The sequence below is a fragment of the Balaenoptera physalus genome (genome assembly GCF_965194825.1).
Source record: "Balaenoptera physalus genome assembly, chromosome: 18".
In the NCBI taxonomy this organism is placed as follows: Eukaryota; Metazoa; Chordata; class Mammalia; order Artiodactyla; family Balaenopteridae; genus Balaenoptera; species Balaenoptera physalus.
In genome coordinates this window covers 53066537-53092115 of record NC_138899.1, presented here as the reverse complement: position 1 = coordinate 53092115, position 25579 = coordinate 53066537, and the positions used below count along the sequence as shown (strand labels likewise).

General features: G+C 35.8%; 1 pseudogene across 1 annotated transcript; it reads right to left on the bottom strand.

The window, feature by feature from the left end:
* Nucleotides 1-9745: 9745 nt before the first annotated feature.
* LOC309647928 (ATP-dependent RNA helicase DDX3X pseudogene) lies at nucleotides 9746-24541 on the bottom strand (annotated as a pseudogene). The gene has a single exon. The product of its transcript is annotated as an ATP-dependent RNA helicase DDX3X pseudogene (transcript).
* Between the last annotated feature and the right edge of the window lie 1038 nt (nucleotides 24542-25579).

Below are 25579 nucleotides of genomic sequence, written 5' to 3'. Positions count from 1 at the left end.
CAATATCTGAGATGCTCAATGAAGTGAAGCACAGTAAAAAAAAGTATACCTGTATATCAGCTTATAACCTCACTTTAATAATGCCCAGATCAAATATTACTTTAAGGTAATAAAGCTTAAGCTTTCTTAACTATAGATATGAAATGGAACCATCACTCAGTGATACTTGAGCCAAAAATCCAGTGAATCTTGTGAATTTAGCAATTTAACTATATTCTGCAATATTCTGCATCCCTTCAGAATACCAGTATCCTTGCAGGAATGAAATGATGATTATTTCTATGAGTGAAGATGCTAAAACTGACAATGTTTAAAAATTTCTTCTAAACTATTTTCCTCACAAAATTAAAATTTTACCATAAAATAGAATATTTCAATGAAATTTGATTAACAAATGATTTTGTATTACTCGTGATGGGGTTTTATATTTTCTCAGTATAAGAAACTGGTATAGGCCACACATGTATTTCAGCTAATTATTTCCAGTGCAACAGTAGACTTAAATATCTGACTATATTATCTACTCCTATAGAGAGATGGCATGTTCGTATGTCATACTGTTTTTTATTTTTTGTTTTTAGGATGTAGTTCCTAAATTTTATTCTGTTCATATTCTGATATTTGAAATATTTTCAAAATCAATCATTTATTTACCTGTCTATAAGATACTTTCCTTTGTAATCAGAAGTAACAGTTTTGTAGTGTAGTAAAATTCTGAGTAACATTTTTAGTATTTCTACTTTCTTAATCTTATAAATATAACTATATCAACTTTATCATTATATTTATTTTTTAAATTTTTATTGAAATATTGTTGACTTACAATGTTGTATTAATTTCTTCTATAAAGAGAAGTAACTCAGTTATATACATATATACATTCTTTTTTATATTCTTTTTCATTATTGTTTATCCTAGGAGACAGGATATAGTTCCCTGTGATATACAGTAGGACCTTGTTGTTTATCCATTATAAATGTAATAGTTTGCATCTACTAACCCCAAACTCCCAGTCCATCCACTACTTTCTGAGTGCAGCTCTGCTCTAATAAGCTTTACTGCATTGTATCTTACATGTTTGTGTGTTTACATTAGATAGGTTCTCAAGTTCCTGGTCTGCCATATTTCAGAACCAGAAGTGCCCTCCTTCGCTTTTCTATAAACCATCAGTGGATTGCATTTATTCCCATGGCTTTAGCTGCTGTCTATAAGCTGATTAACCCCCAAATCTCTATCTCTGGCATGGACATCTCATATCAGGCCCAGAAATATACTTCTAATTGACAAGCAGAGATTCCCACCTGAATATCCCATAAAAATCTCAAACTCTGTATCTTCAAATTTATACTCACTCAAAACTGGATTTATTTTTTCAACTAATGGTATCACCATCCCATCAGTTTTCCACACATCTGTCAGTTTTCCTTTACTTTCCCACTCCCTTATCCCCTGTCATTCTAAAATTCCATACCTTAATGTTCCCCAAATAAGTCCCCTCCTCTCCATTCCCACTGCCTTAATTCATGTCTACCTGTATTGTCTCCCAAATGTTATTCTTTTTTTTTTTAATTAAAAAAAAAATTTTTATTGGAGAATAGTTGCTTTATGCTGCTGTGTCAGTTTCTGCTGCACAACAAAGTGAATCAGCTATATATATAGATATATCACCTCTTTTTAGGATTTCCTTCCCATTTAGGTCACCACAGAGCACTGAATAGAGTTCCCTGAGCCACACAATAGGTTCTCATTAGTTATCTATTTTGTGCATAGCAGTGTATATATGTCAATCCCGATCTCCCAGTTCATCCCACCAACCCCCTTTCCCCCTTGGTATCCATAAGTTTCTTGTCTACGTCTGTGTCTCTATTTCTGCTTTGCAAATAAGATCATCTATGCCATTTTTCTAGACTCCACATAAATGTGTTAATATATGATATTTATTTTTCTTTTTCTGACTTACTCCACTCTGTATGACAGTCTCTAGGTCATCCATTTCTCTGCAAATGACAAAATTTTGTTCCTTTTTATGTCTGAGTAATATTCCTTTGTATATATGTACCACATCTTTATCCATTCCTCAGTTGATGGACATTCTGGTTGCTTCTATGTTCTGGCTATTGTAAATAGTGTTGCAATGAACATTGGGGTGCATGTATCTTTTTGAATTATGGTTTTCTGGGTATATTCCCAGTAGTGGGATTTCTGGGTCATATGATAGTTCTATTTTAGTTTTTTAAGGAACTACCATAATGTTCTCCATAGTGGCTGGATCAATTTACATTCCCACTAGCAGTGTAAGGGGGTTTCCTTTCCTCCATACCCTCTCCAGCACTTATTGTTTGTAGATTTTTTGATGATGGTCATTCTGACTGTGGTGAGGTGACACTTCATTGTAGTTTTTTTTTTTTAATTTATTTATTTATTTTTAATTTATTTTTGGCTGTGTTGAGTCTTCGTTTCTGTGCGAGGGCTTTCTCTAGTTGTGGCAAGCCGGGGCCACTCTTCATCGTGGTGCGTGGGTCTCTCACTATAGTGGTCTCTCTTGTTGTGGAGCACAGGCTCCAGAAGCGCAGGCTCAGTAATTGTGGCTCACGGGCCTAGTTGCTCCACGGCATGTGGGATCATCCCAGACCAGGGCTCAAACCCATGTCCCCCGCATTGGCAGGCAGATTTTCAACCACTGCGCCACCAGGGAAGCCCACTTCATTGTAGTTTTGATTTGCATTTCTCTAATAATTTGTGATGTTCACCATCTTTTCATGTGTTTGTTGCCCATCTGTATGTCTTCTTTGGAGAAATGTCTGTTTAGGTATTCCACCATTTTTTGATTGAGTTGTTTGTTTATTTGACATTGAGCTGCATGAGTTGTTTGTCAATTTTGGAGATTAATCCTTTGTAAGTTGCTTCATTTGCAAATATTTTCTCCCATTGTGAGGGTTGTCTTTTCGTCTTGTTTATGGTTTCCTTTGATGTGCAAAACTTTTAATTAGGTCCCATTTGTTTATTTTTGTTTTTCTTTTCTCTCTCTCTTTTTTTTTTGATGTAGACCATTTTTTAAAGTTTTTATTGAATTTGTTACAATATTGCTGCTGTTTTATATTTCGGTTTTTTGGCTGCGATGCATGTGGGATCATAGGTCCCCAACCAGCGATCAAACCCGCACCCCCTGCATTGGAAGGCAATGTCTTAACCCCTGGACTGCCAGGGAAGTCCCTGTTTTTATTTTCATTAATCTAGGAGGTAGGTCAGAAAAGGTCTTGTTGCAATTTATGTCAAAGAGTATTCTGCTTATGTTTTCCTCTAAGAGTTTTATAGTGTCTGGTAGGTCTTTAATCCGTTTTGAGTTTATTTTTGTGTATGGTGTTAGGGAGTGTCCTAATTTCATTCTTTTACGTATAGCTGTCCAGTTTTCCCAGCATCAATTATTATAGAGACTGTCTTTTCTCCATTGTATATCTTGCCTTCTTTGTCATGGATTAGGTGATCATAGGTGTGTGGATTTATCTCTGGGCTTTCTATTATGTTCTCTATTTCTGTTTTTGTGCCAGTACCATACTGTCTTGATTACTGTGGCTTTGTAGTACAGTCTGAAGTCAGGGAGTCTGATTCCTTCAGCTTCGTTTTTCTTTCTCAAGTCTGCTTTGGCTATTTGGGGTTTTTTGTGTTTCCAAATAAATTGTAAAATTTTTTGATCTATTTCTGTGAAAAATACCATTGGAAATTTGATAGGTGTTGCATTGAATCTGTAAATTGCTTGGGTAGTATAGTCATTTTCACAATATTGATTCTTCCAATCCAAGAACATGGTATATCACTCCAGCTGTTTGTGTCGTCTTTGATTTCTTTCATCAGTATCTTATAGTTTTCTGCATACAGTTCTTTTGCCTCCTTAGGTAGGTTTATTTCTAGGTATTTTATTCTTTTTGTTGTGATGATAAATGGGAGTGTTTCCTTAATTTCTCTTTCTGATCTTTTATTGTTAGTGTATGAGAATGAAAGAGATTTCTGTGTATTAATTTTTTTTTTATTGGGGTATAATTGTTTTACAATATTGTGATAGTTTTTACTGTACAGAGAATGGAGCTCCTTGTGCTATACAGCAGGTTCTCATTAGTTATCTACTTTATACATATTAGGGTATATATATCAATTCCAATCTCCCAGTTCATCCCATCCCCCACTCCCCGCTTTCCCCCCTTGGTGTCCATAGGTTTGTTCTCTATAACTGTGTCTCTATTTCTACCTTGCAAACCAGTTCATCTGTACCATTTTTCTAGATTCCAAATATATACGTTAATATACGATATCTGTTTTTATCTTTCTGACCTACTTCACTCAGTATGACAGTCTCTAGGCCCACCCATGTCTCCACAAATGACCCAATTTTGTTCCTTTTTATGGCTAATATTCCACTGTATATCTGTACCACATCTTCTGTATCCATTCATCTGTGGATGGACATTTAGGTTGCTTCCATGACCTGGCTATTGTAAATAGTGCAGCAATGAACATTGTGGTGCATGTATCTTTTTGAATTATGGATTTCTCTGGGTATATGCCCAGTAGTGGGATTGCTGGGTCATATGGTAATTCTATTTTTAGTTTCTTAAGGAACCTCCATGCTGTTCTCCATAGCAGCTGTATCAATTAACATTCCCACCAACAGCACAAGAGGGTTCCCATTTCTCCACACCCTCTCCAGCATTTATTGTTTGTCGGCTTCTGTTGATGCCCATTCTAACCTGTGTAACGTGATACCTCATTGTAGTTTTGATTTGCATTTCTCTAATAATTAGTGACGTTCCGCAACTTTCATGTGTCTCTTGGCCATCTGTATGTCTTCTTTGGAGAAAAGTCTATTTAGATCTTCCACCCATTTTTGGATTGTGCTGTTTGGTTTTTTTTGATATTGAGCTCCATGGGCTTTTGGTATATTAGGTAGGATAATCCTTGGTCCCTTGAATTTTTATAAATATTTTCTCCCATCTGAGGGCTGTCTTTTCATCTTGTTTATGGTTTCTCTTGCTGTGCAAAAGCTTTTAAGTTTTGTTAGTTCCCATTTGTTTATTTTTGTTTTTATTTCCATTACTCAGGAGGTGGGTCAAAAAGATCTTGCTGTGATTTATGTCAAAGAGTGTTCTGCCTATATTTTCTTCTAAGAGTCTTATAGTGTCTGGGCTTAAATTTAGGTCTTTAATCCATTTTGAGTTTATTGTGTATGGTGTTAAGGAGTGTTTTAATTTCATTCTTTTACATATAGCTGTCCAATTTTGCCAGCAACACTTATTGAAATGAGTGTCTTTTCTCCATTGTATATCCTTGTCTCCTTTGTCATAGCTTAGGTGACCATAAGTGGGTAGGTTTATCTCTGCACTTTCTATCCTGTTCCATTGATCTATATTGCTGTTATTGTACCAGTACCATGCTGTCTTGATTCCTGAAGCTTTCTAGTACAGTCTGAAGTCAGGGAGTCTGATTCCTTCAGCTTCGTTTTTCTTTCTCAAGTCTGCTTTGGCTATTTGGGGTCTTTTGTGTTTCCAAATAAATTGTAAAAATTTTTGATCTATTTCTGTGAAAAATACCATTGGAAATTTGATAGGTGTTGCATTGAATCTGTAAATTGCTTGGGTAGTATAGTCATTTTCACAATATTGATTCTTCCAATCCAAGAACATGGTATATCACTCCAGCTGTTTGTGTCGTCTTTGATTTCTTTCATCAGTATCTTATAGTTTTCGGCATACAGTTCTTTTACCTCCTTAAGTAGGTTTATTCCTAGGTATTTCATTCTTTTTGTTGTGATGATAAATGGGATTGTTTCCTTAATTTCTCTTTCTGATCTTTCGTTGTTAGTGTATAGGAGTGCAAGGGATTTCTGTGCATTAATTTTGTATGCTTCTACTTTAACAAATTCATTGATTAGCTCTAGTAGTTTTCTGGTGGCATCTTCAGATTTTTCTATATATATATAGCATCATGTCATCTGCAAACAGTGACAGCTTTACTACATTTTTTCTGATTTGGTTTCCTTTTATTTCTTTTTCTTCTCTGATTGCTGTGGCTAAAACTTCCATAACTATGTTAAGTAATAGTGGTGAGAGTGGATATCCTTGTCTTTTTCCTGATATTAGAGGAAATGTGTTATATTTTTCACCATTGAGAATGATGTTTGCTGTGGGTTTGTTGTTTGTTGTATATGGCTTTTATTATTTTGAGGTAGGTTCCCTCTATGGCCACTAGTGCAGAGTTTATATCATAAATGGGTGCTGAATTTTGTCAAAAACTTTTTCTAAATCTATTGAGATGATCATATAGTTTTTATTCTTCAATTTTTTAATATGGTGTATCACATTGATTGATTTGCATATATTGAAGAATCCTTGCATCCCTGGGATAAATCCGACTTGATCATGGTGTATGATCCTTTTAAAGTGTTGTTAGATTCTGTTTGCTAGTATTTTGTTGAGGATTTTTCCATCTGTATTCATCAGTGGTATTGGTCTGTAATTTTCTTTCTTTGTAGTATCTTTGTCTGGTTTTGGTATCAGGGTGATGGTGGCCTCATAGAATGAGTTTGGGAGTGTTCCTCCATCTGCAATTTTTGGAAGCATCTGAGAAGCTTAGGTATTACCACTTCTCTAAATGTTTGGTGGAATTCATCTGTTAAGCCATCTGGCACTGGACTTTTGTTTGCTGGAAGATTTTTAATCACAGTTTCAATTTCATTGCTTGTGATTGGTCTGTTCATATTTTCTCTTTCTTCCTGGTTCAGTCTTGGAAGGTTGTGCTTTTCTAAGAATTTGTCCATTTCTTCATGGTTGTCCATTTTATTGGCATATCAGTTGCTTGTAGTAATTGCTTCTGATCCTTTGTATTTTCTCAGTGTCAGTTGTAACTTCTACTTTTTCATTTCTAACTTTATTGATTTGAGTTCTCTCCCATTTTTTCTTGATGTGTCTGGCTAAAGGTTTACCAATTTTAATTATCTTCTCAAAGAACCAGCGTTTAGTTTCATTGATCTTTACTACTGTTTTCTTTGTTTATATTTCATTTATTTCTGCCCTAATCTTTATGATCTATTTCCTTCTATTAACTTTGAGGTGTGTTTTTGTTGTTGTTGTTATTTCTCTTGCTGCTTTAGGTGTAAGGTTAGGTTGTTTATTTGAAATTTTTCTTGTTTCTTGAGGTAGGCTTGTACTGTTATAATCTTCCTCTTAGTACTGCTTTTGCAGCATCCCATAGGTTTTGGGTTGTAATGATTTTGTTGTCATTTGTTTCTAGATAATTTTTGATTTTCTCTTTAATTTCTTCAGTTATCCCTTGGATTTTTAGTAGCACATTATTTAGCTTCCTTTTGTTTGTGTTTTTTTTTTTTTTTTTTACAGTTTTTTTCCTGTAATTGATTCTTATCTCAATGTTGTGGTCAGAAAAGATACTTGATATGACTTAAATTTTCTTAAATTTACTGAGGCTTGATTTGTGACCCAAGCTGTGATCTATCCTGAAGAACGTTCCATGTGTACTTGAGAAGAAGGTGTATTATTCTGCTTTCCTATGGAATGTCCGATAAACATCAATTAAGTTTGTCATTTAAGTTTTGTATTTCCTTTTTAATTTTCTGTCCCCATGATCTATCCATTCGTGTAAGTAGAGTGTTAAAGTTCCCCGCTATTATTGTGTTACTGTCGATTTACCCTGTTATGGCTGTTAGCACTTGCATTCTGTATTGCAGTGCTTCTATGTTGGTTACATACATATTTACAATTGTTATATTTTCTTCTTGGGTTGATTTCATGATCATTATGTGTGTCCTTCCTTGTCTTTTGTAATAGTCTTTATTTTAAAGTCTATTTTGTCTGATGTGAGTATTGCTACTCCAGCTTTCTTTTGATTTCCATTTGCATGGAATACCTTTTTCATCCTCTCACTTTCAGTCTGTAGGTGTCCCTAGGTCTGATGTGGGTCCCTTGTAGACAGCATATATATGGGTCTTGGTTTTGTACCCATTCAACCAGTCTGTGTGTTTTGGTTGGAGTATTTAATCCATTTACATTTAATGTAATTATCAATATGTATGTTCCTATTACCATTTTCTTAATTGTTTTGGGTTTGCCTTTGTGTTTTTCTTCTCTTGTGTTTCTTGCCTAGAGAAGTTCCTTTAGCATTTGTTGTAGAGCTGGTTTGGTGGTGCTGAATTTGCTTACCTTTTGCTTGTCTGTAAAGTTTTTGATTTCTCCATTGAATCTGAATGAGATTCTTGCTGGGTAGAATAATGTTGTTTGTAGGTTTTTCCCTTTCATCACTTTAAATCTATCCTGCCACTCCCTTCTGTTCTGCAGAGTTTCTGCTGAAAAATCAGCTGATAACCTTATGGGGATTCCCTTGTATGTTATTTGTTGCTTTTAATATTTTTTCTTTGTATTTAATTTTTGTTAGTTTGATTAATATGTCTCAGCATGTTTCTCTTTGGGTTTATCCTGTATGGGACTCTGCACTTTCTGGACGTGTAGGCCAATTTCCTTTCCCATGTTAGTGAAGTTTTCAACTATAATCTCTTCACATATTTTCTCAGACCATTTCTCTTTCTCTTCTTCTAAAAGAAGCATGGTCTACCTAGGAAATGAGGTGTCATTGCTGAGTTGTTTGCAAGGGGTGGTGTTGCCACTGCCCCCACATGCCAGCCCTTGCCTCCATAGGCACTGGGAGGGATTCCCACCAGAGAAAGTGTGCCACTGTCTGGTGCAGCTGCCTGCCAGTTTCTGCTGCAGGCACTTCATGCACACCCCAGTTGTGGCTGCCATACCCCTCCATGGCCTGAATGAGTAAGTGTGCCCCAATCAGTCACTGCTTTCACTCCTCTTGCCTGTGTGGGGAACAGAAACCTGAGGGTGGCACACATACAGAGGTGGGGCCAGAAACAAAGCTGAGCACCAGGGGTGGTGCAACGAAGGAAGAGGATCAGAAAGCTCTCCATGAAGCTGCACAAACCATGAATTAAATCCCTACAATTGCCTTGGTAAACCCTGGAATATCTGAATAGAAAACGAGTGTTCCCACAACTGAGACCAGTTTAGCTATAGCAACAACGGACTTTGGGAGAAAGTACACACAGGAATTGGGCCAGGTCAGAGACTGAGCTGGCCCCACAGGGCCCACAGGAGGTCCAGAGGCCTACCTAGAGGTATTTGACGGCCTCCTTGGGAGGCAGATGTTGGCTATGGCTCACTGTGGGAGCAAGGACACAAACAGAGGAGGTCTGGGAAAATATGCTTAGTACTAGTATTCTTTTTTTGTGTGTTTTGTATTGTTCCATTGTTGGTGGTGTTTTTTTTTTATTTATTATTTTTATTTTTTTACTTTTTAATATATTTTTTTTAATTTTTGTATTTGTACTTTACTTTTTTGTTCTTTTGTGGGGTTTGTTTTTCTTGTTTTTCTTTTTCTTGGTCTCTTTTATGTGTTTAATGTTTGCTTTCTTTTTTCTTTTTATTTTTTAGTTTGTACTTTGTTTTTGTGGGTTTTTTTTTTCATTTTTTGTTTTTGTTAGTTTAGACCTTATGGATAGCTTTTATTTTTGAGTTTTTTTGTTTGTTCTGTTGTTATTTGATTTCTTCTTCTTTTTTTTTTTTTTTTCTTTTCTGTCTGCTTCTTTGTTTTTGTTTGGTTTTGTTTTTATCATTTGTCTTGGGTATGGTTTGTCTGTTTGTTTTCTTTCTTCTTTTTTATGTGTGTGTGTGTGTGTGTGTGTGTGTGTGTGTGTGTGTGTGTATTGTTCCTGTTTGTTTTTGTTTTTACTGTTTGTCTTGAGTTTCATTTGTCTCTTTGTTTTCTTTTCCTTTTTTTTTTTTCTTTCTTTTTACTCTGGCACTGCTGTGAAGCTTGTGGTCTCTTGGGTCCCCAGCCAGGGGTCACACCTGAGCCTCCAGGGTGGGAGTGTTGAGTCCAGGATGCTGGACTGCCAGAGAATTCCCAAGACAAGGGAATATTAATCAGCGTGCACTCTCCCAGAAGTATCCGTCTTGACACCAAGACCCAGCTCCATCCAACTGGCTGCTGGATCCAGAGCTGGACACCACACACCAAACAACCAGCAAGACAGGAACACAGCCCCACCCATATGCAAACAGGCTGCCTAAAGTGGTATGAAGCTTACAGACACCCCAAAACACACCACATGATGTGGCCTTGCCCATCAAAGGGAAAAGATTCAGTTCCCCCCACCAGTGCACAGACACCAGTCTCTCTCACTAAGAAGCCCACACAAACCCCTGGACTGACCTCACACACCAGTGAGCAGATAAAAGAAGCAAGAGGAACTATGACCCGGCAGCCTGCCAGAAGGAGAACATAAACAGAGTAAGTTAGACAAAATGAGATGACAGAGAAATATGTTACAGACAAAAGAGCAAGGTAAAAACAAATAACACCAAACAAATGAAGAGGAAATAGGCAATCTACCTGAAAAAGAATTCAGAGTAATTATAGTAAAGATCATCCAAGATCTTGTAAATAGAATGGAGGCACAGATCAAGAAGATACAAGAAATATTTAACAAGTACCTAGAAGAACTAAAGAACAAACAACCAGTGATGAACAACACAATAACTAAAATGAAAAATATACTAGAAGGACTCAATAGCAGAATAACTGAGGTAGAAGAACAAATAAGTGAGCTGGAAGACAGAATGGTCGAAAACAATTCTGCAGTGCAGAATAAAGAAAAAAAGAATGAAATGAGTACAGTCTCAGAGACTTCTGGGACAACATTAAATGAACTAACATTCAAATTGTAGGCTTGTGAAGCTGCATGGAGAGCTTTCCGACCCTCTTCCTTGGTTGCACCACCCCTGGTGCTCAGCTTTGTTTTTGACCCCACCTCTGCATGTGTGCCACCCTCAGGCTTCTGTTCCCCACACAGGCAAGAGGAGTGAAAGTAGTGACTGATTGGGGCACACTTACTCATTCAGGCCATGGAGGGGTATGGCAGCCACAACTGGGGTGTGCATGAAGTGCCTGCAGCAGAAACTGGCAGGCAGCTGCACCAGACAGTGGCACACTTTCTCTGGTGGGAATCCCTCCCAGTGCCCATGGGGGCAAGGGCTGGCATGTGGGGGTGGTGACAGCCCCTCCCCTTGCAAACAACTCAGCAATGGCACCTAATTTCCTAGGCAGACCATGCTTCTTTTATGGGTACTCCCAGCCACAGAGCCCTTCACTCCCGTCCCTTCTGTTATATCTGCACAGCCAACAGTGCTCCTCTCCCCGATCCACTCTCTTAACCCCACACTTTAGCACTCAGCCCCTGCCAGCAGTGGTGGATTCCCATCTCAGGCAGGGGTGCCCAGGGCTGATTCCTGAGGAAGCTTTGTGATTGGTGGTGCTCAGGAACCCAGAGCCTATGAGGGTGGAAGAGACCTTGGCTTGAGGGAAGGGTGAGCCTGCTCAGATGAGTGACCTTCCCAGTGCCCATGGATGCTGAAGCCAGCAGGGGGGGAAGGAGGTTACATTGACAGCCCCATCCCTTGCATGCTACTCAACAATGATGCCTTGCTTCTATGGTGTCCCGGGATTTTTCCACAAACTTTCCTGTTTGGGGAGCTCCTTACTCCTGTCCCTTCAGGCTGTCTTTTCACAGACAACAGCTGTCCCCTCCCTGGGTCCACGTTCCAAACCTCACTTTCCAGCATCCTGCCCACTTCCACAATAGGAGACACACAACTCAGGCTGGAGTGTGCAGGGTGGCAGTATAGACCAAGTGCACAGTTCTTACTTTGTCTTGCCTTCCACAGACTGTCTGCTGCATTCTCCTTTGATTCCCTGAAAGTCCCTTTCTGTCCCAGCCAATTTGCCCACCATGAGGAGGTTTTTCTGATTGTGGAAACCTGTCCTCACTTTCAGCTTCCCACCAGGATTGCTGGTCCTTTTTTTTGATTCCTCTTTTCTTTTTTTCTTTCTTTCATCCTACCCAGCTGTGAGGAGATTTTTCTTGTCCTTGTAGGTGTCTGAAATCTTCCACTGATGTTCAGCAAGAATTGTTCCATTTGTAGATGTATTCTTGATGTACTTGTAGGAGAGACAAATTCTGCATCCTCCTATTCTTCCATCTTAACTCTGCTCCCTATCATTATATTTAAAACTTATAGACACAGGTTAGAGATATAAGACCATATATTTCCTTTTTTTTTTTCCTTTTGGCCTAACAATCTTCAGTACACTTTATCCATTCAGTTATTTTACATTGTAGAATAGTCACCTTTACTTGAGGACATTATTTACTTTTATTTGAATACTCTTTGAAAAGAATATCTTAATCATCACATTGAATTGTAGCATTTTCTATATATGATGCACAAGTAATACTAAGTCTATAGTTAAAAAATAATTTCTCACCATAGAAAGGGAAACAAACTAAAATTATGATAAATAAGATAAAAACTAAAGTCAATAACTTAGAAACGAAGAATATAATCAACCAGTTAGTGACCAATACTTAGGGAAATATTATATTTATATATGCTACCATAAGATAAGTCTGTCATATCTCAATTCCAAGCATTTGTAATATAGCTGGCTCTATTTTCAGCTCTTCATATGCATCAATTCATTTAATTTTTACAAAAATCTAGTGAAGTAGATATTACCATTTTCCTTTTATAAATGAGGAAACAAATACAAAATAATATGTAACTTGTCCAAGTTTGCATATAAGGAAAAAAGAGCTGAGTTTCACACCCAGTTGTTCTGTATCCTGAACCATTGCTCTATACTGTTCTTTCATGAGGTGCCCAAGTACATGTTATTCTTTATGTGTACCTATTCCTTTTTAAATTGTTTCTTGGTAAGTGAAAAATATGTTCTCAAGCTTGAAGTTATGTAATTAGTTCAGCCACAATTCAACAAGTCAAGTCTATTGATCTTTCAGATGCATAGAAGAAGCTCATGACGTTGGCAGAATATCTATTAATATAAACACATGCAATTGGGAAAAATTATTTTCCTGTCTACTACTACTTTGTTGGGTTTACCTAACATTTCACTATAATTGTTAGGGAAATAGTTATGTCTCAATTTAATGTAACAAAGCTTACCAAACTGATGCTAAATACTAGACAATTATTTAACTTTTAGTAATTCCATTTTTTTATTTTATTTTATTTTATTTTGCTATACAGCAGGTTTGTAATTCCTGCTGTAGGAATTGCAGGAGGAAGCTCATTGCAAAACTATATCTTTGGGAGCTCATTGCAAAACTATATCTTTTTATTATTATTTTATTTTAGTAAAAAGTTTGTTTTTCACTATAGTGAGATTAGAGGATCAAATGACAATGAAATCTTGACAAATATAGTTTATAGCCTTTATTTGTTTACTTGTTTGTTTATTTAGTCTCTTGGAAAAAGAATGCTGAACTTACTAAAGTGTTTGTAACTTGTAATGCACTGGGCCATTTTAGCTTGAACCTGTGACAAATGCTGGTTCTGGATGGCCCTCTGCTCTCAGTCAGGCAGTGGAATTGATTTACAACCTCCTGAGCCCTTCAGAAATATCCCTTTTTCTTCCAGGACTCAAATTAAGTTAAGGCTCTTTAGACACATTTTATATTCTAACTAAAAAGGAAATGAGTATAAAAAGAGTTTTCAATTTTAGATTTCTCAGTCCCCAGCTTTAATTATAACGGAAATTATGTTTTGTTTTCTAATATGAACATAGAAAAGGACAAATTTCAATAGAATAGTGATGTGGTGTATATTCCAGACGTGTTAGACCAATAAATAAAAATAAAAGCTGAGTAAAAAATCACATTTTTAACCTGATTCATGATACGGAAGCAAGATAAACCAGTGAAGCATATTAATCACAGTGTGTGAGGCTTTCTTATTATTTTTCTCATCTTTCTTTCTTTTAACTTCTGCTTTGTAGAATATTTTCTTAAATACTTAAAATGAAAAATTAAAGCTGATATATTTTTGAAGTGCTGTTTAGGAGAGAATTTTTTTTAATTAAAGCAACAGATGTAAATGTGGTTAACAGGATATATGTGATTAGAATAAAGACATTGGTGAACTTTTAGTTCATGATTAAGAGTTTTTAACTTCTGACTTTAAGTCTCACAATAAATCTCATTTCTTTTCATTCTTCTAGATTTTATTCCTTGAACTCTTTTCTGTAAACACCAATCACTTGAAACTGAATATCCAGAAGATCAGCCCTTTCAAGTCATATGTCCTACTTTACTAAACTAGGCTAATATAGAAAATTCTAAGGGATGTCCCTTTTTTTGTTCTTTTTTTTTTTTTTTTTTTTTTTTTTAATCATTTGCTCTTTCCATTCAAGGCAAATGTCACCACCAACTACTAAAGTATTATTGCAGGCATATTTTATTCATATAGTAAACATTAAAAACTGTGATTTAGTTGAATTTTTCTTAGACTCCAAGACTGCTTCTAAAAATCATATAAGACTAACTCACATTCATGACAGATTTATTAAGGACAAGTGATATATTAAATCCTTGGAAGTTATATTTTACATTAAAGGTAAATTAAAACCATAAATTAAATGTGTACACAGATGAGCCTAGTATTAGCAAACTGTAATCAAGTACTGTTTAATTTTCCTGTACTAGATAGATTCATCAGGACCCACTGAGTCTCTCTGGTAACTTTCCGTATGCCCCATATGTCTGACATTTTCTTCATTAGAATCAGATCTCCTTACAATCATAAGGCAAAGCACATTTTTATATTAGGGAGAAAGGATGGCGTTACTATCTCAATATTTTAATCTGGAAAACATATATCTGCTATTCTCTATAATGACATATTTGGGAAGTCAAATATCCTTAAAAGGACATTTACTATAATAAAGTCAGTCTACTCTTTAAAAACTTAAGTAATGAGTAGAGTTTTGTGTGTAAATGTGTGCTTAAGTTTAAAATGTATAGATTTACAAAAAAAAAAAAAAAATGCCGAAGTTCAGTAAATTTATTTTGTCAAAACAATTGACATCTTGAGCATTACTGAGCCAATAGGACATCAAAATAAAAATTTTCTAAAGTTAAAAGCATATTACATTAACAAACAAATGATTTGCAGTCACAAAATTATAAATGCAGTTTGGGTTGGGCGTAGGTGGAGGTCAGTTAATCCAAACTACAGCAATGGAAGTCTTCAAACTATCTTCTGAACAAGACCACTGATTTTTCCTTTCATCTCTTTTTGCGACATTGAGTTCCCTTTAAGAAAAAAAGAATCAATGGAATATCACAGTTGGTAATTTGCTACAAATTCTTGAGACTATACAAGGTATAATCTGGCTAAATTACATGTGGTTTCCATATTAGCTTGTTTGGCAGGATGATCTACTACAAAGTAGGCTAGTTGCCCCACTAGTCAATCCCCTAGTAGTTAAAATTTCCTCTATATCCATCACTGTTATAAAAGCTTCCATAGCCACATCCACCAAACTCTCTGCAGCTGCTTCCATCACCTCTGCTGTTGCCAGTACAGCTGCTACTGAAGCTGGAATTGCTAAAAACACTACTATGTGGATAACGTCTGGCACAAATCCTCCACAGAATCTGTTACTCTTAGAATGTCCACGACAGCTACCCTTGTACTGGTGTTGATATGCCATATTTTCAAACTAAGATGGCACATATTATTTAGCTTACACAAGAAGATCCAACAAACCCTTGATCATATTTATGTTCCTCTTGTTAAAGAACAAGGTGGCAAGGCCAAGGTTTCCTGCACATCCTGTGCAGTCAATGCAATGTACATTTTCTTCAATACCTTTGGCAAGTCAAAATTGACAACTTGTTTCCCATTTGAAATGTGCAGTCCTCTTGCTGTTCCTGCTCTAGCCACTAGAATTGGGGTTTTTCCTGAGAGGAACTGGTGAAGACTTCTTCATCATCTCTCCAAGGTCATTCTCCATGGATACTGGTACAAGCATATCCTTCATGGTGTAAAAAGTCCTCCAGACTATCCGCACCCTTTTGGACTCCACAAACACTAAGGTCAATGAATTCTTTCCTGTTGCATTTAAAAGGTTAAGCAGAAATAACTGTTTGTCTTTACTCTTTTCATGTGAGGTTCTCAGAGGTAGAGTCAATATTCTTGCAGACAAAAAGACGTATTCATCCAAGAAATCATGAGCAAGTATCTGTATTTCCTTAGGGAAAGGAGCACTAAACATGTTATGGTAAACTCCCTTTGGTGGCATACTATCTTGTTCAAGTATTCCATATATCCGAGGTTCAAATCCCATATCAATATCAGATCCACTTTATCCAACACAAGTATTTGTGGAACGCTAATATTTTCTCTTTCCGTCATGTCTACCAGGGCTCCAGGAGTAGCAACTAACATGTGCCATCCACATTCTAAGTATCGAATCTGCTAACCAATATCAGCATCACCATAAATGATGTAAGGACTATCTCCAGGCCAGTATGAAAATTTTCTGGCTTCCTTATAGATTGGTACTGCCAAATCTCTCTTGTTGGTGCTAATACCAAAGAGACTGGATATTGGATACTTCCCTTACCATCTGTTTTCCTTCATGGCCCTCAAAGTCTCTCCTTGACCATCTGAATAAATCTGACTCAAGATCGGCAAGAGAAATGCTGCAATTTTTACAGATGCTGTTTGGGTACAAGACATCAAGTGTCTTTTCTCTTTCATAAAAAGAATAGCACAGGTTTGCAGTGGAGCCAAGTGAGTATAACAAGTAAGCGTGATGTTTCCCATAATAGTTTCTCCCATCTTAACATCAATAAAACTTTCAATGTGTGGGAGATAGCTATTGCCTTTTGCCTCAATTGAAATGTCATATTTCTCAAAGTTAATCCCAGTGTTATCTTCAGAAAAAAGTTCCTGTTCCAAGCAGTCACTTGGAAATGGTTTTGACCAAACATCTTTATCTATTTGTCACACCAATGACAGTTTCTACCACGTTCAAATTTTCTAAAGCCACATCTGTCACCATGGCAGCCAGTGTTGTTATAGTCACTCTCCTCACTATCATCAAACCTTCCCTTTAGTCACTTCCACCATCACTGAAGAAACTAGACTTTCCTCTTGAATCATTATGAGACTCAAAATGCTACATGTATCCTTATCTTTACTAGAACTCCACCCTGAACTGTCTTTATCGTAGACTTGTTTAGTAATTTCTTTGTTCCTTGAATGAAAAGGAATATAGTACCCTTTGCGGGCTGTCCTTCCTTGACTCTGATTATCTGGAGAATTCATGTTGCTGGTCCAGCCCAAGGGCATTTTCTACTGACACAGGATCCATCCGTGAAGAACACAGAGAACTTGGAATCTCCCTCTGCTGCTGAGTATGTTGGATGAACAGTAAATGCCTCTCACTGAAGAACTGTGGCTCTCTAACACATATAGAATTTTGTTCCAAAAACTGAGGTCTCCAGATATATAACCATGTTTGAAAGAAATGTCTTTGAACAATTTACAATTCAAATAAAAAGCTTTATGACATTATCACCCAATGATTATAAGTATGGCTAAGAAAAATATTTGATAAATGTGTATTTTAATGGTTTAAATGTTTTCTAAATAAATTTTAAATTATTTAATTATTTAAAAACCACCTCTTCAGATGTGTTTAATTAACACTTCTCTAATCAGACTAGCATACCAGGTTAAACGTTACTGTATATATTTCAGCCAGAAAGACTGATTGAGATTTTATAATTTGTTTTTTCCTTGTTTATTCTATTCTGAGTTACAGTGTAACTTAATGGTCTATACTTTTCTCTGTGAAAAGGAGTTAAGTTTTTGGGTACTAAGCAAAGAACTGTGAATTCTCTTAATGGTTTGCAAGTATCACAATGCCACAATGTAATAGTGCAAGTGAAAACTATCATTTTAGAGGTTGCTTTGAATTTCATTTTTGACCACAAGTGAGTTTATATCAAATACTATGTGCAGTTAGAATCACTATAACTCTGTGGATTTGGGAGTATATTATACAAACAAACAAATTCATGGCTAATACTTCTTGACATATTCAAGGTTAAATGTTGACAAGTGCAATGCAAACTCTTCACCCTCCCATTTTAAATACTGCAAGTAAAATACAACATGTGTAAATGCAACAGGTTAATAGATTTCCATAATCCTAATTCTATAAATAGAATTTTTCAGGTCTCAAGATGCAATGCAGATAATCCAATGTCCAATACAAAATAAATTATTTTATTATTGATCTTTCCTGGATTATGCACAGATGAAGTATAATCAATACTTCTTTGTGATTTTTGTTCCTTTGAAATTGATAAAGTATAATACCATCTAATTTTTAGAATAATATGATTTTCAAGCTGTAAAATACTTATAAAAATACATATCCAGCCTTTCATTACCTTATAGATAAAGAAATGGGGATGAAGAAGTTAACTGACTTGTTGATGTCAAGCTTGCTATCTAGTGACAGATTTGAGAGAATAAGTCAAGATACTTGATTACTTTGTCAATGAAATATTCTGTACGAGATGCCACCCTTCCTTTTAAATTAACACTAATGCATAATAAATGGATGTTTTACATAGATACTATTATTCCTTTAATGCAGCCTTCTCTGCTTTACAGTGATCATGCCTTCTGGATTAACTGGAAAAATAACTATCAGATTTCTTCTTTTTATTCTGAGTACACAGTTTTCCCAAACTCCACCTTATGTGAAATTTTCTACCTCTACCAAAACCCAATGAATAACAACATGAATTTCTTCTCTTTCCCAGGTATTCAGAAATTTCCCAGAAATAATTACAACAAAAATCTCCAGGAGAATATAAGCCATATGCTGAGAAATTTTGTGTTTGACAGGAATTTAAGCATTCTTGGTAAAGAATGTTTAAGTATGGGAATGATATACACTATTTCAACATACAGATTTCCTCTGAGGAAGTAGAACTGGAGGGGACAAGGAAGATCAAGTTTTAGTTCTATACATGAAGCTCTTTCTGTCCTTCCTTCTTTTTCTCCCTCTCCCAAACCCTCCTGCTTTCTTTCTCTTCCTTCTTTTCTTTTTCCCTAGTTTTAAAATTATAATCCGTATGGTGTTAGAGAATGTCCTAATTTCATGCGGACACAAAAATAAACTCAAAATGGATTAAAGACCTAAATGTAAGACCAGATACTATAAAACTCTTAGAGGAAAACATAGGCAGAACACTCTCTGACATAAATCACAGCAAGATCTGTTTTGATCCACCTCCGAGAGTAATGAAAATAAAAAAAATAAATAAACAAATGGGACCTAATTGAACTTAAAAGCTTTTCAATAGCAACGGAAACCATGAAAAGAAAACTCACAAAATGGGACAAAATATTTGAGAATGAAGTGACCAACAAGGGATTAATCTCTAAAATATACAAATAGCTCATGCAGCTCAATATCAAATAAACAAACAACCCAATCAAAAAATGGGTGGAAGATCTAAAAAATCATTTCTCCAAGGAAGATGTACAAGAGGCATATGAAAAGATGCTCAATATCACTAATTATTAGAGAAATGCAAATCAAAACTACAATGTGGTATCACCTCACACTGTTCAGAATGACCATCATCAAAAAATCTACAAGCAATAAATGTTGGACAAGGTGTGGAGAAAAGGCAACGCTCCTACACTTTTGGTGGGAATGTAAATTGTTACAGCCACTATGGAGAACAGTATGGAGGTTCCTCAAAAAACTGAAAATAGAGCTACCATATAATCCAGCAATCCCACTCCTGGACATATATCTGGAGAAAACCATAATTTGAAAGGATAGATGCACCCGGATATTCATTGCAGCACTATTTACAATAGCCAGGACATCGAACAACTTAAATGTCCATCGATGGAAGAATAGATAAAGAAGATGTGGTACATATATGCAATGGAATATTACTCAGCCATAAAAAAAGAATGAAATAATGACATTTGCAGCATACATGGATGGACCTAGAGATTGTCATGCTGAGTGAAGTATGTCAGACAGACAAAGACAAATATCATATAATATTGCTTATATGTGGAATCTTAAAATATGGTACAAATGAACCTATTTACAAGACAGAAATAGAGTCACAGATGTAGGATACAGTTTGGTTTCCCCTTGGTAACCAAATTTATGGTTACCAAGGGGAAAAGTAGGGGGAGAGATAAATTGGGAGATTGGGATTGACATATCCAGACTACTATATATAAAACAGATAACTAATAAGAACCTGCTCTATAGTACAGGGAACTCTATTCAAAACTCTGTAATGACCCACATGGGAATAGAATCTAAAAAAAGAGTGGATATATGTATATGTATAAAGGATTCACTTTGCTGTACAGCAGAAACTATCACAACATTGTAAACCACCTATACTTCAATAAAAATTAATTTAAAAAAATAAAGTGAAGTAAATATGGTGGTACATGCTAGAGAGACTATTTTTTTCTGATTTTATATATGCTTCAATACAGCATGATTACAGCATGATTAAAAATAAATAATCAAAATATTTGAATAAGAAAAATGTACCCGGGCTTCCCTGGTGGCGCAGTGGTTGAGAATCTGCCTGCCAATGCAGGGAACCCTGCTCGAACCCTGGTTCGAGCCCTGGTCTGGGAAGATCCCACATGCCGTGGAGCGGCTGGGCCCGTGAGCCACAATTGCTGAGCCTGCGCGTCTGGAGCCTGTGTACCGCAACAAGAGAGGCCGTGATAGTGAGAAACCCACGCACCGCGATGAAGAGTGGCCTCCGCTTGCCACAACTAGAGAAAGCCCTCGTGCAGAAACGAAGACTCAACACAGCCATAAATTAATTAATTAATTAATTAATTAAAAAAAAAAAAAAAGAATGCCAAAGAGATTATCGGGAATCCATGATGACCACTAGGTCAAATTAAAAAAGAAGAAAAGAAAAATGTACCCTAATTGGTAACTACAGAAATTGGTAGATTAACAAACTATATTTATATAATTTTAGGAGAGAAGCTCAAATGAGATAACCTTCAATATATACTTTAGCTTAAGTTTGCATTCTGAACCCTAAGCCCCCAAGTGAAATATCAAAACATTCATCTTTATGGTTATTTAAATGGATAGCAAACATTCTCAAAGCTGTATAGTGTGGGGTTTATTTGGAAGAGATTAGTGTTCCCTTGGTCTCTTGAATTGACTAGTTCGTTCTCCTAAACTGAGAAAGATTAAATTTATTTATAGGTCCTCAATCTTTTATTATTTAAATTATAATATTCCCCAAACAAGCTAAGCTATTCCCTATACTAGCCGTAAAAAAAATTAGCAGAGACAATATATGTCTACAAATACTTGTGTTTCTAATCTAATGGATAATTAGGTAACTCGTCCCCATATTATCACTGAGGTGGAGGTGGATCAGTGAGGAAGTCTTGTAAAAATCTGCATATTGACAAACTGTTAAAAATATTTTCTTCACAGCCCCAGGATTGAAAGCTATGCCACTAGATCCATATTTTTTAATAATAATTTTTCAATCCCTTTAATTTGTCCCTCCCACAGATAAATAAAAGGAAACTATCTGATTTCTTAGATAATGACTTTACAGAGTTACTTAGATTATTATTATTATTATTATGAAGATGATGATTATTATATTAACATTATTAAGATATAACAGATTCATCTATGCTGAAGAACTCCTCAACATAAGTGATTCCAGCAAGTATCTTACCCAGGGCACAGTCACATCCATCAGTTGACTCCCACTCTGAGCTATAATATTCAGTGAGTTTCATTGAGTTTAGTTGTCAAAAACAATAAAGTGATGTAGGGTTTTAAGTTTTCTCTTCATTTCTATATCTCCTTGTTCTTGTCATCCTTTTCATTTTTTTTCAAGTTCTAGCTCCTTTGACGGTCACTAACTGTTTGATTGATTAAGAAATGATCAAGCATTTATAGAGCCTCAACTGTGTGCTACACAATATGTCAATGGCTTTTCCAAACATCAGTTCCATGGACTGTGTAATCATCCAACATTTAAAGTGAAGAATTTGAAATTTAGAGAAATAAAGAGTGGTGGTCAAAGTAAAACACAATAAATCCTAGATGAGGGTTTAGCTCCAGACTTTCTGACTATAAGTCTGTTACATCATAGACACCTCCCTTAACTTGGCTGCCTTGTTAATCTTTTCATTTATTTCTATATTTCTATAAAGTGAGGTAATCTGCTGTCACATTGTTTGGTCTTTAATTCCTTCCTTCTTTCCTTCCTTCCTTCCCTCCTTCCCTCTCTCCTTCCTTTCTTCCTCTTTCTTCTTTTTGCCAGTAGTGATATGATAATAAATTTGTCTTCATAATAAAAATCTTTGACATTTGAGCTCTGATGACCATTTAGTGTCTTTATAATAGATTCTTATAGCATATACACCACAAAATCCCTATTCTTGGTGAGAAAATAAAATTTAAGTATTATTTCTACTACCTTTATGTGATTTTTCTGTCTTATGAGCAGTTAACAGAAATGTATTGGCTGAATCACATAAACTGTCTACACAGTGGAGTCAGTATTAATATCCAATTTATTATACAGTTAGTGAACTCACAATTTTAACATGCTAATAACTTGTCTGATGTCAGCCAGAAAGTCTGAATGCCAGTTGCAAATGTATTAAGAATTATATTTATTTTCTAACCTTTCTGTTAAGCACTCACTTTCCTTTAATATTGATAAACAATTGTTTTAGATTCTCAGTATTCATGAATTATATGCCAGCCTGAAAAAAAAAAACATATTATTAAGACAATTTACTGAAGTTTATGTAGGTTATATACTCTCTAAGTCCATTCGGTGCTATAACAAAATACCACAGACTAGGTAGCTTATACAAAATAAATATTTATTTCTCACAGTTATGGAGGCTGGAAGTCTGAGATCAGGGGGACAGCGTGTCAAGTGAAACTTTTCTTGTGTCCTCACATGGCAGAAATGTCCCAGGATCTCTTCACAACCTCTTTTATAAGGCTCTAATTCCATTCACCAGAGTTCCACAATAATGACTTAAGCACCTCCTAGAGGGCCTAATACCATCACCTTAGGGGTTAAGACTTCAACAGATGAATTTTTGTGGCACATAAACATTCAGACCATAGCATCTATTTATACTTAAAACAGCTAGAAGTTTGGTGATTTGAATTCTCATTTGTCTTATACTTGGTTGCCTATAGGAAAGTCGTTCTACTTCTTTGATTTTCTTTTCAGTATCTTAACCTAGTATACTACAATAAATTTTTTATGGCAAGGTTGTTATGAGATCAGTTAGATTATATAAGCACCAGAATTTCAGCCATATAGAAAGAATGTATTCTTCTACAGCAAGATCAGGTTTTGTCTCTCTTTAACAATGTGTGCTTCCTTTTTTAGCTCTAAAATTGAATCAGTTAATATTAAAAGTCTTTTTAATTGTCCATTAGTAAATCATAAACACCTAGAAAATAAATAAATTTTGTCTGTCTTATTTGTGTTGAATCCCTTTCTAGTAGATTTCTGGCACACAGTAAAATTTCAATGAACATTTACTAAATAAATAATAATTGTGAGGTTTCCAGTTCTGCATGTAAGAAGTATAGAAGCCACCACTTTGTCCCAACACAAGTGAAAGCTGAAAGACTGAAAAATCTTCTTCAATTCTTCTAGAATCCCCAATAGAGGTGAGGACAGAAGGCAAATCACTGCTCCCAAAAGAGATCGGATGGACAAAAAAATACAGAGAATAACAACTTAACCAAAGCAGAGACATAAGCAGAAACTGCCATGGGAGCCAGTGCCCAAGTAGGAAAACCAGAACTGCAATTGTCAAATTGCTGGAGGTTCAATGTGGGCAATTCTGAGAGTTAAAACTCCATAGGGAATGAGTCCTGGCTTGGGGAGCACAACGTGATATTTACCTCCAGGAGTTCAACCAGGTCCCCACCCTAAATATCAGAGGAAAATCCCCTCCTACAACAGGCAGAGGCTGGGGAAAACAAATCATTTGGAAATACACCAGAGCACTCTGTTTTAGCAAAGCCTGCCCTGAGCAGAAACTAGTTCAGTGGAACCTAACCTGCTGGCATGTTATCAAATCCTAACTGACTGGGAGAAGGGGAAAAAAACTCCAAAAAACAAAGAAACACCCAAGACCACTGTAGCCAACCTCTCCCACCTAAGGGGAGTAGAAAAAAATTTAAACACTTGTGAATATCACAGTCCAGAGGCAGGCATAGGCTCACTAAAATACTGAGCCCTAATCACAGGAATAAAAATGTTTCCCCTGAGCCCTCAACACCACATTAGCGAAGGACAATTTACATCAGTTCCTTTATCCAGTCCATCCTGTCTGGCTATCAAGAAAAATTATATGGTATATCAAAAGGTGAAAAACACAACTTGAAGGGACAGAGCAAGTCAGAACCAGACATGGCAAGGATGTTGGAATTATGAGAAGGAGAATTTAAGACAACTATGATTAATATGCTAAGGGCTCTCATGGATAAAATAGATGTCATACAAGAGTAGATGATGCTGGAGAGGGTGTGGAGAAAAGGGAACCCTCTTGCACTGTTGGTGGGAATGTAAATTGATACAGCCACTATGGAGAACAATATGGAGGTTCCTTAAAAAACTAAAAATAGATTTACCATATGACCCAGCAATCCCTCTACTGGGCATATACCCAGAGAAAACCGTAATTCAAAAAGACACATGCACCCGAATGTTCATTGCAGCACTATTTACAATAGCCAGGTCATGGAAGCAACCTAAATGCCCATCAACAGACGAATGGATAAAGAAGTTGTGGTACATATATACAATGGAATATTAGCCATGAAAAGGAAAGAAATTGAGTCATTTGTTGAGAAGTGGATGGATCTAGAGACTGTCATACAGAGTGAAGTAAGTCAGAAAGAGAAAAACAAATATCGCATATTAATGCATGTATGTGGAACCTAGAAAAATGGTACAGATGAGCCAGTTTGCAGGGCAGAAGTTGAGACACAGATGTAGGGAATTGACATATGGACACCAAGGGGGGAAAACTGCGGTGCGTGGGGATGGTGGTGTGCTGAATTGGGCGATTGGGATTGACATGTATACACTGATGTGTATAAAATTGATGCCTAATAAGAACCTGCAGTATAAAAAAACAAACAAACAAAACAACTAATACTAAACTTTCATTGGGTTATTTGTATGGAAATATGTTAATATAAATGTTTCAGACATTACATGAAATTTCTAAAAATCTTATATTTGTATTTGTATGGAAATATGTATGGAAATATGTTAATATAAAAGTTTCAGACATTATATGAAATTTCTAAAAATCTTATATTTGTATTTGTATGGAAATATGTATGGAAATATGTTAATATAAATGTTTCAGACATTACATGAAATTTCTAAAAATCTTATATGTTCTGGTATAATGTTATAAGTAATAATCCTAGTTATTACTTTAAAATGTATATCTCAAAAATAACTAATTTTCTTGTCAACTGCATTATTATGAACTTTCATCAAATCTTTAACAGTGGTCATTTTTAAGTCTTT